We start from the raw sequence: 13,363 nt of genomic DNA, 5'->3' as shown, positions 1-13,363 counted from the left end.
ACACCCAGCGGACTTCCTCCAACCTGATATAATGAATCGACTCGAAACCCAAGAGAGAAAGCTTCCTTAAAATTATTTTTCCATACATGTACCTTGCCATCAATGAAGGTTTACCTTGTAGCCTTTGTCCTCCAATGCCGAAACGGACACCAGGTTCTTTTAGAGATCAAGTACATATAGAACTTCTTGCAAATGAATTGTATTACCCTAATTCAATTGAAGAGTGACATTCCCTACGCCTTTCACGGGATATTTTGCATTGTCCCCAAGAACAATTTCCAGGTTGGTCTCCTTCTCTATCAGATTGGAGAGAGCTTCTTTGTAACCAATGAAGTGCCTTGAGGCACCACTATCAATAAGCCAATTTCCCAGCGAGTCCGGGGGAGCAGCAGTAAAGAGGGCCACTTCCCCAATAGATAGGAGATCATTCTTGATCTCGGTGATCCTTAAGAAATATGCTTGCATACTCTCATCTTTGCCCTTCTTAATTTCCTTTAGCTTATTTCTAAGGAACAGAACTTGATTCGCATCATTAAATTTAAATAAACTCACTAGTCTATCGTAGATTTCCTTGGAGGTTGTCAGCTCGGAAACATAGGCAACTAGGCGCTTGTCGATAGAGTCCCGGATGATCTTCCTTGCTTTGACTTCTCCCTTGGACCACTTTCTTTTGGCAGCAATGGATGCATTTGATGGAGGTGCAACAATATTGCCTCTCACATGGTCCAACACTTCCCGATCTTCTAAAGTCAGATCGAGAGACATCTTCCATTCGTGATAGTCAAACTTCTCAGAAAGCTTGTCTTCGGCGGGGAAGAGTGTTGAGGACCCCCATGAAGTTTTTAGGATAGCCTTGCCAAACTTCTCTTTGGTGATTACTCTTGCTCCTGTTCTTGCTTGGGCTTTGTCTTCACCTCAGCTTCGATACCATGTTAGGTTATGGTATGTTCTATGCTTAGAGCAGTTTACTTCTTTTCCGCTTATTAGCCACAAATTAGCAATCACATATACATTAAATAAAGTGCAGATAGAACATTAAACGATCAACAGAAAACAAGCCAAGACAAGAGACACAAGATGTGGCGGCTAGCCAGGGACAAACCCCAATGTGGGGAAACCCTTTGATCAAATCTTCTTTCATCTTCAATAGTTCAATAGAGAAAAATAGTACAAAATCAGAATTCTATAATTTTATATCAACAGCAGCAAACCCTAGATCAACAAAGTCAAACTTGGTCAAACGAGTTGAAATTGACCTCCAATATGCTTGGTCAATTTCCGGTCAACTAGCCCTTGAACAGCCTGAAGAAACAACCCTTGAACAGCCCCAAAAAGATAGTCAAACTGCTGTTGACTGAAGTCAACCTGCTACCCAAACTAGGGCAATCAACGCTGGTCAAACCTATGGACGGATTGCCTCGATTTTTGTGCCAAAATCTGTGGCCTGCCTAGGAGAGGCAGCCACACCAAAACCGCAACCTTGATGACTCAACGCAGGTCAAAGAGACCTTCAACAACTTCTGCGTCCTCCTTCTTCCCACGTGTGAGCTGCTCCTTGTATAACCCAAAGCTAAGGAGAGAGAGAGAAGAATGAGTGAGATGAGATGATGAGAAAATGAATCAACCTCTCTTGTATTTATATGATTCACTGGGCATGTGTGCCACACATTTAACTGCTGGCCGACCTTGACAATTTGTCAAGTAAATACAAATAAATTCATATCTCCATAAATACTTGTCGGAATCGGATGATCTTTAGATCAATCCTACAACTCTCGACAAGAGGAATCTAGGATCAATATCAGCAGCCATAAATGAGGTGACCCACATGGAGTTTGGTCCTAGTTGCCAATTTTAACATAATTCTAATCATATCCACTAGAGAATTTGGGTTATTTAGCAAAATAATCTTAAACAACCCATAAAAATGGGTTTCCATGCATTGACACATAAGTATTCTTATATAGTTGTGAATAATTCTTACTTTTCGAGTGATGTTTGATAGATCTCTCCAAACCTAAGTTGCATTGAAACGGATACGAGAACTATTATGGATACAAGATTTGAAACTGATATGACAAATTTTCAAAATTCTGAATACAATACGGCAAGTTAACAGCATATATATATATATATATATATATATAAACAAATCATTATCATCAATTAAACATTGTCAATTTACCCAATAGTTTTTTTCTCATTTCCCAACTATTACTAAATTTAACCTATTTCCCGACTATTACTACTTTTAACCTTAGTGTTATGAAGCGGATGGAACTCTCATAAAAATAACAAATAAGCACATTTCCTTATACTATAGATAATAAATTTATTGTATATTAAACATAAGAAAACTCTTTACATTAGAAGCTACTACCTTAAATAATTAAGACAATAAGTACACAAAATCACATGATGCAAAACCCTTACTAATCAATGATATATTGCAAGGCCTTCCAATATAAAGTTAGAATGAAGGTAATAACAACATAAACATATAAATTAAAATTAAAAACCATAAAACATTAAATCATTAATTAATAAATTAAAAAAATAAAATTATTTCTTCTTTCCATTACGTAGCCCTAGAAGACTAGATTACACTTTTACTCTAGCAAAGTAAGGGATTTAAATAAATTATTAAATAATATAATTTTTTATATTTAATATAATTTTACATCAAAGATAATATCATCCTAAATAACACCTACCAAATATATGATTATCGATTCTTTCTTTTGTTTTAATTTTTATCTGTGATGGTTATTATAGTAGCTTAGTTCCTTAGTTATTATAATACCTTAGTTCTTTTTTTAATGATTGTCATTATAGTAGCATAGTTCCTTAGTTATTATAATAGCTTAGTGCTATTTTTTATATTACTATCAAACGCATGCATGGGCCTCCTCCAACTCCAAGCAGAGACGGATCACGGGTGGCCTCCTCCAACAACGTTGCCTCCAACTCCAAGTCTCCACGCCGCTGCCAATCATGCCTAGGGTCTACCGTCTCAACAACAAAAATATGAATCGAATGGAATTTAGGGTTACATAGGTTAAAGGGGGTCGAGCCCTCAATGCAAACCTTTCTTGATTTCTCCAGTGAAAAAAAGGCACCCAGTTCCCGACATTTTTCTTTTTTGGGGGTGGATCTGTTTCCGAAAATGGATCCAAAAAAGTTTACATCCTCCAAAACCATACCCGGGGTTTCTGAAATGTTGATACGGCTCAGATACGTTTTGTCATCGTTTCAAGGCTGTTAAAAAAGGAAACTACGGCCAAATTCCACTTTGGACAACTCCTTTGAGGAAGATGTTTGCGGCATTGAATTCCTCTTCTCGAGAGGACCAAAATCGACCTAAAGATCAGCAAATTTGGTTAAGGAGAAATGTGTTTTTTATTTTATGCACTCCCATATGTAAAATGGTCAAGGTTGGCTTCACCACCTTCAAGTCCAAACGGCATGTCTTTTAACCGTCTCCAATTCCTATATATAGAGGTGCTTCCAACCTCACTTGATAAAACAACAAAGAACATAATTACCCTGAAATAAGGTGCAGATCTGAGGCTAGAGCATTGAAGGGAAAAGAGTCGAGTTGATGAGAAGTATATCTCTATTTGGGTACAACTTTTTGTGGAAGAGAGGGTCGCAGTGGTTTGAGGTTTTCCATAGCTAGCAAGGAGGCTCAGAGCACTGTTTGGAGGCAATTTAAGGCTTCGGGTGCTCTTCATTTCAGATCGCAATTTAGAGAAGAAGGGATAATGCTTTCTGTGTTTTATACATATCTCAGTGTGCGCCATAGATAGGGTTTCCACTACAGCGCGTTTGAAGGCACTTGTTGAAGAGCCGAATGGGCTTGTTTGTATCAGTGTTATTGGAACCGAACCGGTTCCAGAAAAAAAAGGCCAGTCCGACCAGTTTGGAGGCAAAACTGGTCCGAACCAGTCGTCCGAATCGGAAATGACCGGTTCGGTACCGAACCGGTCCGAAGCAGCTCCAATCGGTTCTGCCAGTCCGCGGGTCCCACGGCCACGCAGCCAGGCAGGCCAAAAAATTGATTTTTTTCATTTTTTTTGTTTTTTTTATTATTTTTCCTAAATTCTAAACCTAATCTAGCCCCCCCTCCTAAAGCTATTTAAACACCCCCACCCCCTCTATTCTACTCACACTATTCATTCGAGTCTTTTGCATTTCTTGAGCTAAGTTCGGTGAGGAGAATTTGCAGAGTTTTTTGCAGGGTTGTTCTAAGGGAGATTTTTTGTAAATTTGAAGCGCTAATTAGAGTCTTGGAGAGCTATTGGGTTGGAATATTTTTGAGCTACTTCAAATATTTATTTTTTCCCAGAGATTTTTGGGTTTTCTTCAGTGGTTTTTGCAATTGGTGGAAGATTTTTTTTTTTATTTTGTTGGAGCTGCTACATAGCTGATTTTGGAGTTGTTTCTGGAGTTGATTTTCTCGAAAATATTTAGAGGGTAAATCAAGGAAATTACAGGTCATTTTTTTCTTCTATTTTTCTCTAAAAATCAGCGATTTTTCCCCATAAAAATTTAAAACCCCATTGTTTTTATGCAGATTTGTAGGCGCTGCTCTGGAGATGATTTTGGAGGAGTTTGGAGCTGATTTTCTTTAGCAAATTAAGAGAGAAATACAAGGTATTTTTTTCAACCATTAATGTTATATTTTTCTTCAAAAAACTATTTTTTCCTCTCTTAAAATTTTAAAACCCCAATTTTTTTTATGCAGAATTCAGAATTTCAGATTTTTTTTATTTTTTTTTCAAAAATTATTGTAATTTGTAGGATTATTTTGAGAGATTTCATTGGCAAATTTCTGAAGGAGATTTTGGAGCTAATTGAAGAGTTTATTTTCAGCTTGGTTGGAGAATCTTCTCTTCTCAAAATTTACAGATCTTTTCCAGGTATTTTATTGTTTCTGCTCCTCTTTTATTTTTCTCTAAAAAATATGTGATAAAATTCTAAAAACCATAGGGTTTTCTGTGCAGATTTTTCTATTCTTCCCCATGGCCCCCAAAAACAAGAATTATCCAGTTTGGGTTCACTGTCATTTAAATGAACAAGGGGTAAAATTCTGCAACTACTGTGGGAAAGAAGTTAAGGGTGGAGGGATCCATATAATCAAAGAACACCTAGCACATTGGAGGGGGCAAGTAAAACCTTGTAAAAATGTTTCTAATGATCTCAAAGCAGAGATGGAAAATTTAATTGAATCCTACAATGAAAAGAAGGGGAAAAAAGATTTAAAAAAGACATAGCCAAAAGTCAAAAGGATGATGTCATGTATAGTGACCCTGATTTTGAAGCACATGTGCCCAGTTTTGAAGAATCCTCTAGTTTCCCTTCTAAAGTTGGAGAGGGTAGTTCAAGTGGTTTAAACTTGAAGAGGACAACAACCCGTAAAGGGATTGACTCCTTCTTTGTACCCCACACCACCCCTGATTCTCAACCAACCCTTGATGCTAAATGGAAGAAAATAGAGGAGGCTGCATATGAATGCATTGCTAGATGGTGGTATGATGCAGACATACATTTTAATGCTACTAATTCTGCATATTATCAACCCATGATTGATGTTATAGCTTCATGTGGAGCAGGCTTCAAAGGCCCTAGCTTTCATGATATCAGGGGGCCACTTTTACAAAATGAGGTCCAAAGAATAGAAGAGTACCTTACAGAGTTCAAGAAATCATGGACCAAAATAGAGTGCACAATTGTCTGTTGGATGGACTGATGGTAGATCTCGCACCATACTAAATTTCTTAATTGCTTGTCCAAAAGGTACTATGTTTCTCAAATCTGTTGATGCATCTGATCAGGTGAAAGATGCACAATTGCTATTTCGTCTTTTGGATGAAGTAGTTATGGAAGTAGGGGCTGAAAATGTTGTACAAGTTATCACAGATAATGCCTCTAACTATGTTGCAGCAAGAAAGATGTTGGAGGAAAAACACCCCACCATTTGGTGGTCTCCATGTGCAGCCCATTGTTTGGACCTCATGCTTGAGGATATTGGCAAAATTGAGTGGGTGAAGAAGTGTGTGGAAGATGCAAAATCCATAACCAGGTACATCTACAACCACTCATGGGTTTTGAACCTTATGAGAAAGCACACAGGGGGTAAAGAGCTTGTTCGATCAGCCATCACACGATTTGCAACCAACTTCTTTTCGTTGTGATCCCTTGTTCAACAAAAAGCAAACTTGAGGAAGATGTTTTCATGTGATGAATGGAATTCATTTAATTAGAGCAAAAAAGCAAAAGGGAAACAAATGGTTGACCAAGTATTTGACAAAAGATTTTGGTTAAAGGCAGAGGAGATTGTGCTATTTAGTGAACCTCTTGTCAAAGTTTTGCGGATGGTGGATAGTGATAAATCTGCTATGGGTTTTGTTTATGAGGCCATGGATTAGGCCAAGGAACAAATAAAGGCAGCATATGGGGATAAAAAACAAAAGTACATTCCTCTATGGAGAATCATTGATGAGAGATGGAACAAACAACTCCATAGACCTTTACATGCAATCGGCTACTACTTAAATCCAAGGTATGTTATTTTGGATTTCAATTTTCATTGCTTATAAGTTATAAGCTTTAACTTTTTCTTTTAGCTTTTAGCTTTGTTGACTTGATGAATATGTTTTTGTTTTCTGAATTTTGAAGGTACCATTACACTACAAATTTTGAGGCTAATGGAGAGGTTTTAGGGTGATTGTATAAATGCATTGAGCACATGATCCTAGATTCCAAGACTCAAAATCAAATTCATAACAAGCTCTTGAATTTTAGTGAGAGTCTTAGTACCTTTGGAATTTCTATGGCTATAAGAAATAGAGCAAAGAGCCCCCAGGTAAAAACTATTCAAATTTGCAAATTCTTATATTAATAATTTACTCATTTGATTTCAACTTTCAAATTCATTTGCTAATACTTTTTTTCCTTCCACTCTTTTTGCAGCATATTGGTGGCAACAATTTGGTAGTGAATGCTCTCAATTGCAAAAAATTGCAATTAGAATTTTGAGTTAGACATGTAGTGCTTCAGGGTGTGAGCGAAATTGGAGTGTGTTTGAGCATATACACACTAAGAAGAGGAACCGTTTGGAGCAAAAGCGATTGAATGACATGGTTTTTGTTCAGTACAACCTTAGGTTGAGGCACAATCAATTGCTAAATAAAACCCCTGAAACAAGCAACATTGTCTTGGGTGACTTTGATCCAACATCAGAATGGGTTGTGGAGAGTCAACCAGCAGCATTTGACAATGAAGACCTTTCTTGGTTGGACTTGGACCCACCTCCACAGGATGCAGAGGTAGATATATCAGAAGCACCAGTAGCAGCTTCAAGGCTAGGGGAATCAAGTCGTAATCCCATTGCAAACTTGGATGCTACTCAGTCTTTAGATGAGGATGAGGAGGATGATGATTCTGATGATGATTGATGATTTGATCATTGACTTGCTATAGCTATAGCTTGTAGCATTGTAGGATGTAGTATAATACTATGATCTAGCATGTTATTTTGGACTATAAAGGCCTTTTAGAGCCTGCTTCTTGATGTTTGTAACATTTTTGGTTCAACGATGTTTTGCACTAAGTGCTATTTTGGTTATATGCACTATTACTTGCTATATAAATGAGAACTTTTGCATATTTGTGTATAAATGGTTTGAATTCATATGGATGTACATGAATATATCTGTTTTTTCTTTAAAATATGAATATTTTATGTATTTTGGTTAAACCAATTTTTTTTTTGGGTTTTTTCCGGTTCCGATTTTTTCGATTCGATGACCAGTTCGGTTCCGATAACATTGGTTTGTATCCTCCATCTTAGTCGCTGTCAAGAAGGGTAGGCCACAGTCAAGGAGGGTAGTTCGTAGTCAATTCAAAGGGTGTAACCTTTGTCTATGAGCAGTCTAATGCTACTATAGCATTGAAGACTTAAGCAGCATATTGCAGACATTAGACAACAACTTATTGACCTTGTTTGATTGTCCATTCTTGAACTATCTTGAGCTTATTCCATTCAAGAAAGAATGGACCGCATCAAATAATCAAGGACCGAGTTCCTTTAGGATATCATTTTGTCGTTGCTTAAGCGACTCTTGATCTCTATTTAGTATTTGTCTACTGCTACTTGAGGACATAATTGCATACTTGATTGGGATGCATCCTTGGCATTTGGACAGTGGTTCAAATCATCATTCATGGCAAGTCAGTTTTGAATTTGATTGTACTCTCTATCTCTCTCTGCTGATCATTTGATTTTGACAATAAGAAGAATTGCTCAAGGGTTTTCCCATATTGGGATTTTTCCCTGGCTTGATCCAATCCTTGTTTTTTCTTGTCTTGGCTTGTCTTCTACATTTACATTCAATGTTCTTTCAGTCAATGGTAAATATGATTTGTAATGGAATAATAGAATTAATAATGGGCTAATGAAGTGATTGACTTAAGCAAGGAACATGTTAATCCAAATTTAACATGGTATCAAAGCTTAGGAGAGAACATGCCCAAGCAAGAGTAAAAGAAAAAGCAATCACAAGGAGAATTTTATTGACAAATCTCCTTTCTCTGCAAAATAAGACAACATTAAAATGGACTATGAGTGCACATTTGTTGTGTCTATCTTGCTAGAAGAAAGGGTCTCGAAATCTTCAAATAGAAGCAATGAGAGAAACCTTTTAGCAAGCCCTGATCAGTGACTAAATTACAGTCAAATGAGTAAAGATCAAGTACCCATGATCCATGTGCTAGAAGTCAAAGAACATAGTCAAATTGCCATACAAAGCTGAGCATCTTATCAAAGGAAGCGTTATGATATGAGAAGTGATCCATATCCATTCAAGTGACCAATCCTGGCCTGCTAATGGACTATAGCTCGCATTTGTTTCAGGTCTATGACACGTATACCTCAAAAGGGATCTGTATGAAAGATAATCCCTCCATTCAAGATTCATTTTCCCTGCTACATATAAATTCGGATGATCACAGTACCCTCAGAATTTGAGTATCAAGTTTCTCCGAGAACAGTATAGAACTTTGTGTCCCTCTTTTAGAAGAATCCTTTAACATCATCAGAACTTCGCATAGGACTTTAATGGTTAACAGACCTTCACAGGGGAACTTCAACCAGTCAAGAAATCTTTGGATGAATTTCTCAGCACAGAGCTTTAAATGTCAAACCTTCGAATGCCTTACATCATAATTTCAAATCTCTTGCAGAATGATATTCACAGAAACTTGGTTGACTATCCTTAGAACAGAACTAGGGAGCCTTCTTTATAACAGAACTTGGATGCCTTCTTTAAACAAAACTTTCGATGCCTTGACTTGATGTGATAGTAATATGAGTTTCTGAGTGATGTGTCCAAGGCAAAATAACTATGATATGAGGGGACCGCTTTGTAATGACTCAAGTCTCCTATCTTTATCCGAAGAACAAAGTTCAGAGGCTCTAAGATACTATTAAAATACTATTAAAAGGTATACTTCATGTTGCCAGATGTTACAGTGAGTATGCTGCTCCAAGTTGTTCTAAGGTGACAAATGCTACAATTGCTTGATCCACGTGTTACACAGTTTATATGATCCAATGTCAAAGTTTTGTTATATGAAGTGCTCAAGTTGCATAGAGTATATAGCATGTACAACATAATATGTATGTTATGCAAGTGGTATGCATTTAATCCAAGCCATCTACTAAGGTATGACAGTATATGATGTGAAGCATTATCCAAAATTGTTATTGTATGCTAAGTAATGATGAGAGTTTGTGTAAACCCTTATAGTATGTGTTGTCGCATAGAATGTCTAAGAACCGCGACAACGGCTCAGATCGAGCGTTGTCACACTGATCCCCAATCTCTCTGTTTGAGTTGTCTCCCAATAGTAGACTAAGGGGGGGAGACCCTTTGAAAATGGAATGAGTGAAGATCGGTTGGGAACCAACCAATCTGGGAGACACAGTTAAGCAACCAATACTTGTTTAGATTGCGCAAGACTTTCAAAGGATTCGATCTGATTTGAGGAAAATGATACCAACGCCTTGTGGAGTCAACTATCTTGCGAAGGAAATAAATTTCAAGTAAATGATGGGAAACTGTTGCTAAATGATTTGATTGTCTTATATGCAAATGCAAAACTTAAAGCTATGTGAAATGCAAGGACTTGGTTAATTTTAGTTAAATGAGGGCCTAAAATATGAATTATTTTGAGTTATGTTGCAAGGGTTTTTTAAATTAAGGCTCGGAAAAATGAACTTAATGTGAAAACAAATACTTATACCAGTAATGTAAAATATGAAGTCTGCACAAATAATTACTGAAAACATAACAGGAAACCAATGTAAAATGCTGGAAATAAAACACTTTATATTCATAAATCTATTTGTATGAAGTAATCAATCAGAGATCATTAGATGCATAAGTAAAACTAAATTAATCTTTCCTGAATGAGCATGTAAAAACAAATGCACTTCAGAAATTAAGTGCTTAAATTCTGATCACAACAATTAGATGCAAAGTCTGAAATATCAATTCTAGTAATCTGCTCTTAAAACCAATGACAATGCCAGCAATATATTTTAAAACAATGATCCTATAACCATTCAAGATTCAGATTTTTTCTATGTATAACAAGAGAAACTTCAAATGACAAACTGATAATAAATAATTCAGAAAATTTCTGAGTTTAACTATTTCCGATCTAGTGATGCATTTAGTCTTAAAACTCAAAAACAAATTACTGAAAAAGCAGTGAGATAATATTCAGAAATTTATCAATTAGCATGCAAAAAGTTTCTAAAAATAGTTCTATTTCTAAAATGTACTACAATAAAAGACTGCAAACTAAATTTGTTGCTAAACTTTAGTTAACTGAAATTCTATGCCGGTATTAGACTTGCTTTCAATCAGATAAATGAAATGAGGTAAGGGTTTAGAGGATGTGCACATGTCAGCCCTTAAGGGCTTGAAGATACTTGGAGACAAGCTGCCCAAGTCATTGAAAATCTTCAAATCAAAATGCAAAATTCAAAAAAAAAATTGTTAAAAAAACTATTAAAATTTTTTGGGAAATTTTAGGAAAAATTTAGTGACATAATTATGGCGATAGGGAATGAAGGAAGAGTGGCTTGACGGAAATGCCTTGAGGCCAAGAGATGGAGATGAGGGGAGGCCGAGAATGAAGAAAAGGAGGCCGAGAATGAAGGGAGGCCGAGAGATGGAGATGAGGGGAGGCTGAGAATGAAGAAAAGGAGGTCGAGAATGAAGGAAGGCCGAGAGGAGGATGAGGGAGAAGGGGTTGCCATGAGGGAGAGGGAGACAGGGTAGTGAAGGAGAAGGAGTGAGGGCCGAGGAGTGAAGGTCGTAAAGTGTTGGAATTTCTAAGTCTCACTGTTAGAAACCCTTCATGTACTTTTCTGATTTATTTCTGCCTACTTGTTCTGATTAATTAACAAGTTATTTACCATGTAAATACTGAAAATAAATACAAGTACATGCTCAACACATTACAGATCATCAACTAAAGGAAACAAAACAAGCACACAAGTGACACCATTGTTTTTGGCACAATGTCCCCGGAAAAACCCAATGCAAGAAAACCAGTGCAACTATCTGAAGGTTTTATTATTATGCAGTTTCTGAATACAATCTGGGAGCCAAAACCGGCTCACCCAATAGAGAATAATCTCAGCAGTAGTACCTCTCTACTCGGAAGCAGATGTTCCGGCTGAAACCCGAGATAAACACTCCGACAACTCCCAGCTCCAATCTGCCACATGAAAACCCCAGCGTCTACCTAGCGTCACCCTAGCTCGCCTTGCGCCAGCCTCTGGAGGCACTGCATCAGCCCTTAGATCCTCTACATCACCCATGCTGGCTCTCTGAAGCACTGCGCAGCTCCTGGCTTTCTCTACGTGAGCCTTGGCTGGCTCTGCGTCCCTCTCTCCCGGCTTCTGCGCTGATCCCCCTAGTACTATCTCTGCCACTCTGCTTCTGTATTCACTGCCCCTCAGCTGCAACTCTGATCACTCTTTCGACTTCCTCAACAAACCCTGCCCCAGAAAATCGAAATCTTGGTCAACTTGGTGTGTTCTCCAAGTGACCCTCAAGCCTCCTCTTATACTTTTCTCATTGACAAATCAACGGCCGAGATTAAGTCCCTAATCAACGGCTAAGATTAACTCTGGCTTGATCCATGACTTTTGCACCATTCTAACACAGTTTTATATTAATACACATTAATATTTTATTTTTCTTAAGTTTAGACTTAGGGACTCCATTAAAAATATTAATTATTTTAATATCTCTCAAACTATTTAGAATCTGCACAGGCCCCAAACCATTTCTGGGTATTGGAGATCTCATGTGCATTAGCCTCTCCACCAATTTTCGTGGCTAGATCACATCTGATGCTACCCCAAATCAACACTCCCTCTTAGCAAGGACTGTGATCTAGTAATATTCCTCACTGAGCATCACCCTGATCATCTGGCATCGGTCCCTGTGCTAATGCTAGGCCTGCTGCCCAACATCCTCTGCACTACTGCATCATGTATTGCTACCCATGGCCCTGCCACTGCCACTGCTGCATCTGTACGGCAGCTCCCTCTGCATCTGTGCTGCTGCCCATGGCCCTACCACTACCACTGTTGCATCTGCACTGCAACCCCTCTCATCATGCTGCATCGTGTTACCCATAGCACTGCCACTGCTAACTATTGCATTACAACTCAGTTACTGAGAAGTAAGTAACTGATCTCCCAACTCTGACATCTCCGTCAAGCTAGAAACACTCCCGATGCTGAAACTCTCTCTGTCACTGACAAGTGCTCCCTCTCTGACCTCTGTGTTGCTGCATCAACTCTGTGCATCTCGCACTGCTTCTTCACGCTGTCCTGGGACTCCTACACTGTAGCTCCCTTTGTTGCTCCATCCGCATCTGTCTCTGCCAACATCCGCCAGCACTGCTACTCCTCTTCGGGGCTCCCGTAACCAGGTATAATCCGAGAGGTTGGGTACCTCAAGGATCCTACCACTCATCGCCTGTAGTCTGTCTGACTACAGCTCAATGTCTCCCCACTTCCGCTCAAGTGGTGTGTCAGCACTCATGGCACAGTCATCATCTGTCTCCACTTCCTTCTCTGCCCTTGCTGGTGTTGCCTTGGTCTCGGAAGCCTCTCCTTTGCTCTTCTTCCTCTGATACTGGCTCGCATAGTGACCCAATTCCCCACAGTTGAAGCATTTGACCTTGGAGAGGTCCTTCTTCTTTCGTTTCTCCTGCTTTCCCTCAGATATTAGGGCAACATCCTCCTCTTCTTCCTTCTTGATTCTGATCC

General features: G+C 38.3%; 1 protein-coding gene and 1 pseudogene across 2 annotated transcripts in view; one reads left to right on the top strand and one right to left on the bottom strand.

The window, feature by feature from the left end:
- LOC149264209 (vesicle-fusing ATPase-like) overlaps positions 1-13,363 on the bottom strand; it is a 320,022-nt gene that overhangs the window by 81,566 nt on the left and 225,093 nt on the right. The gene's annotated exons all lie outside the window — the stretch shown is intronic.
- On the top strand, positions 5,300-7,460 carry LOC149264211 (uncharacterized; annotated as a pseudogene).

The sequence above is a fragment of the Pinus tabuliformis genome, chromosome 6, assembly GCF_031772625.1.
Source record: "Pinus tabuliformis cultivar Carrire ecotype Pingquan chromosome 6, CPIR1, whole genome shotgun sequence".
Classification (NCBI taxonomy): domain Eukaryota; kingdom Viridiplantae; phylum Streptophyta; class Pinopsida; order Pinales; family Pinaceae; genus Pinus; species Pinus tabuliformis.
The sequence above is the reverse complement of the archived record's forward strand: the minus strand, read 5'-3'. Positions and strand labels throughout refer to the sequence as shown.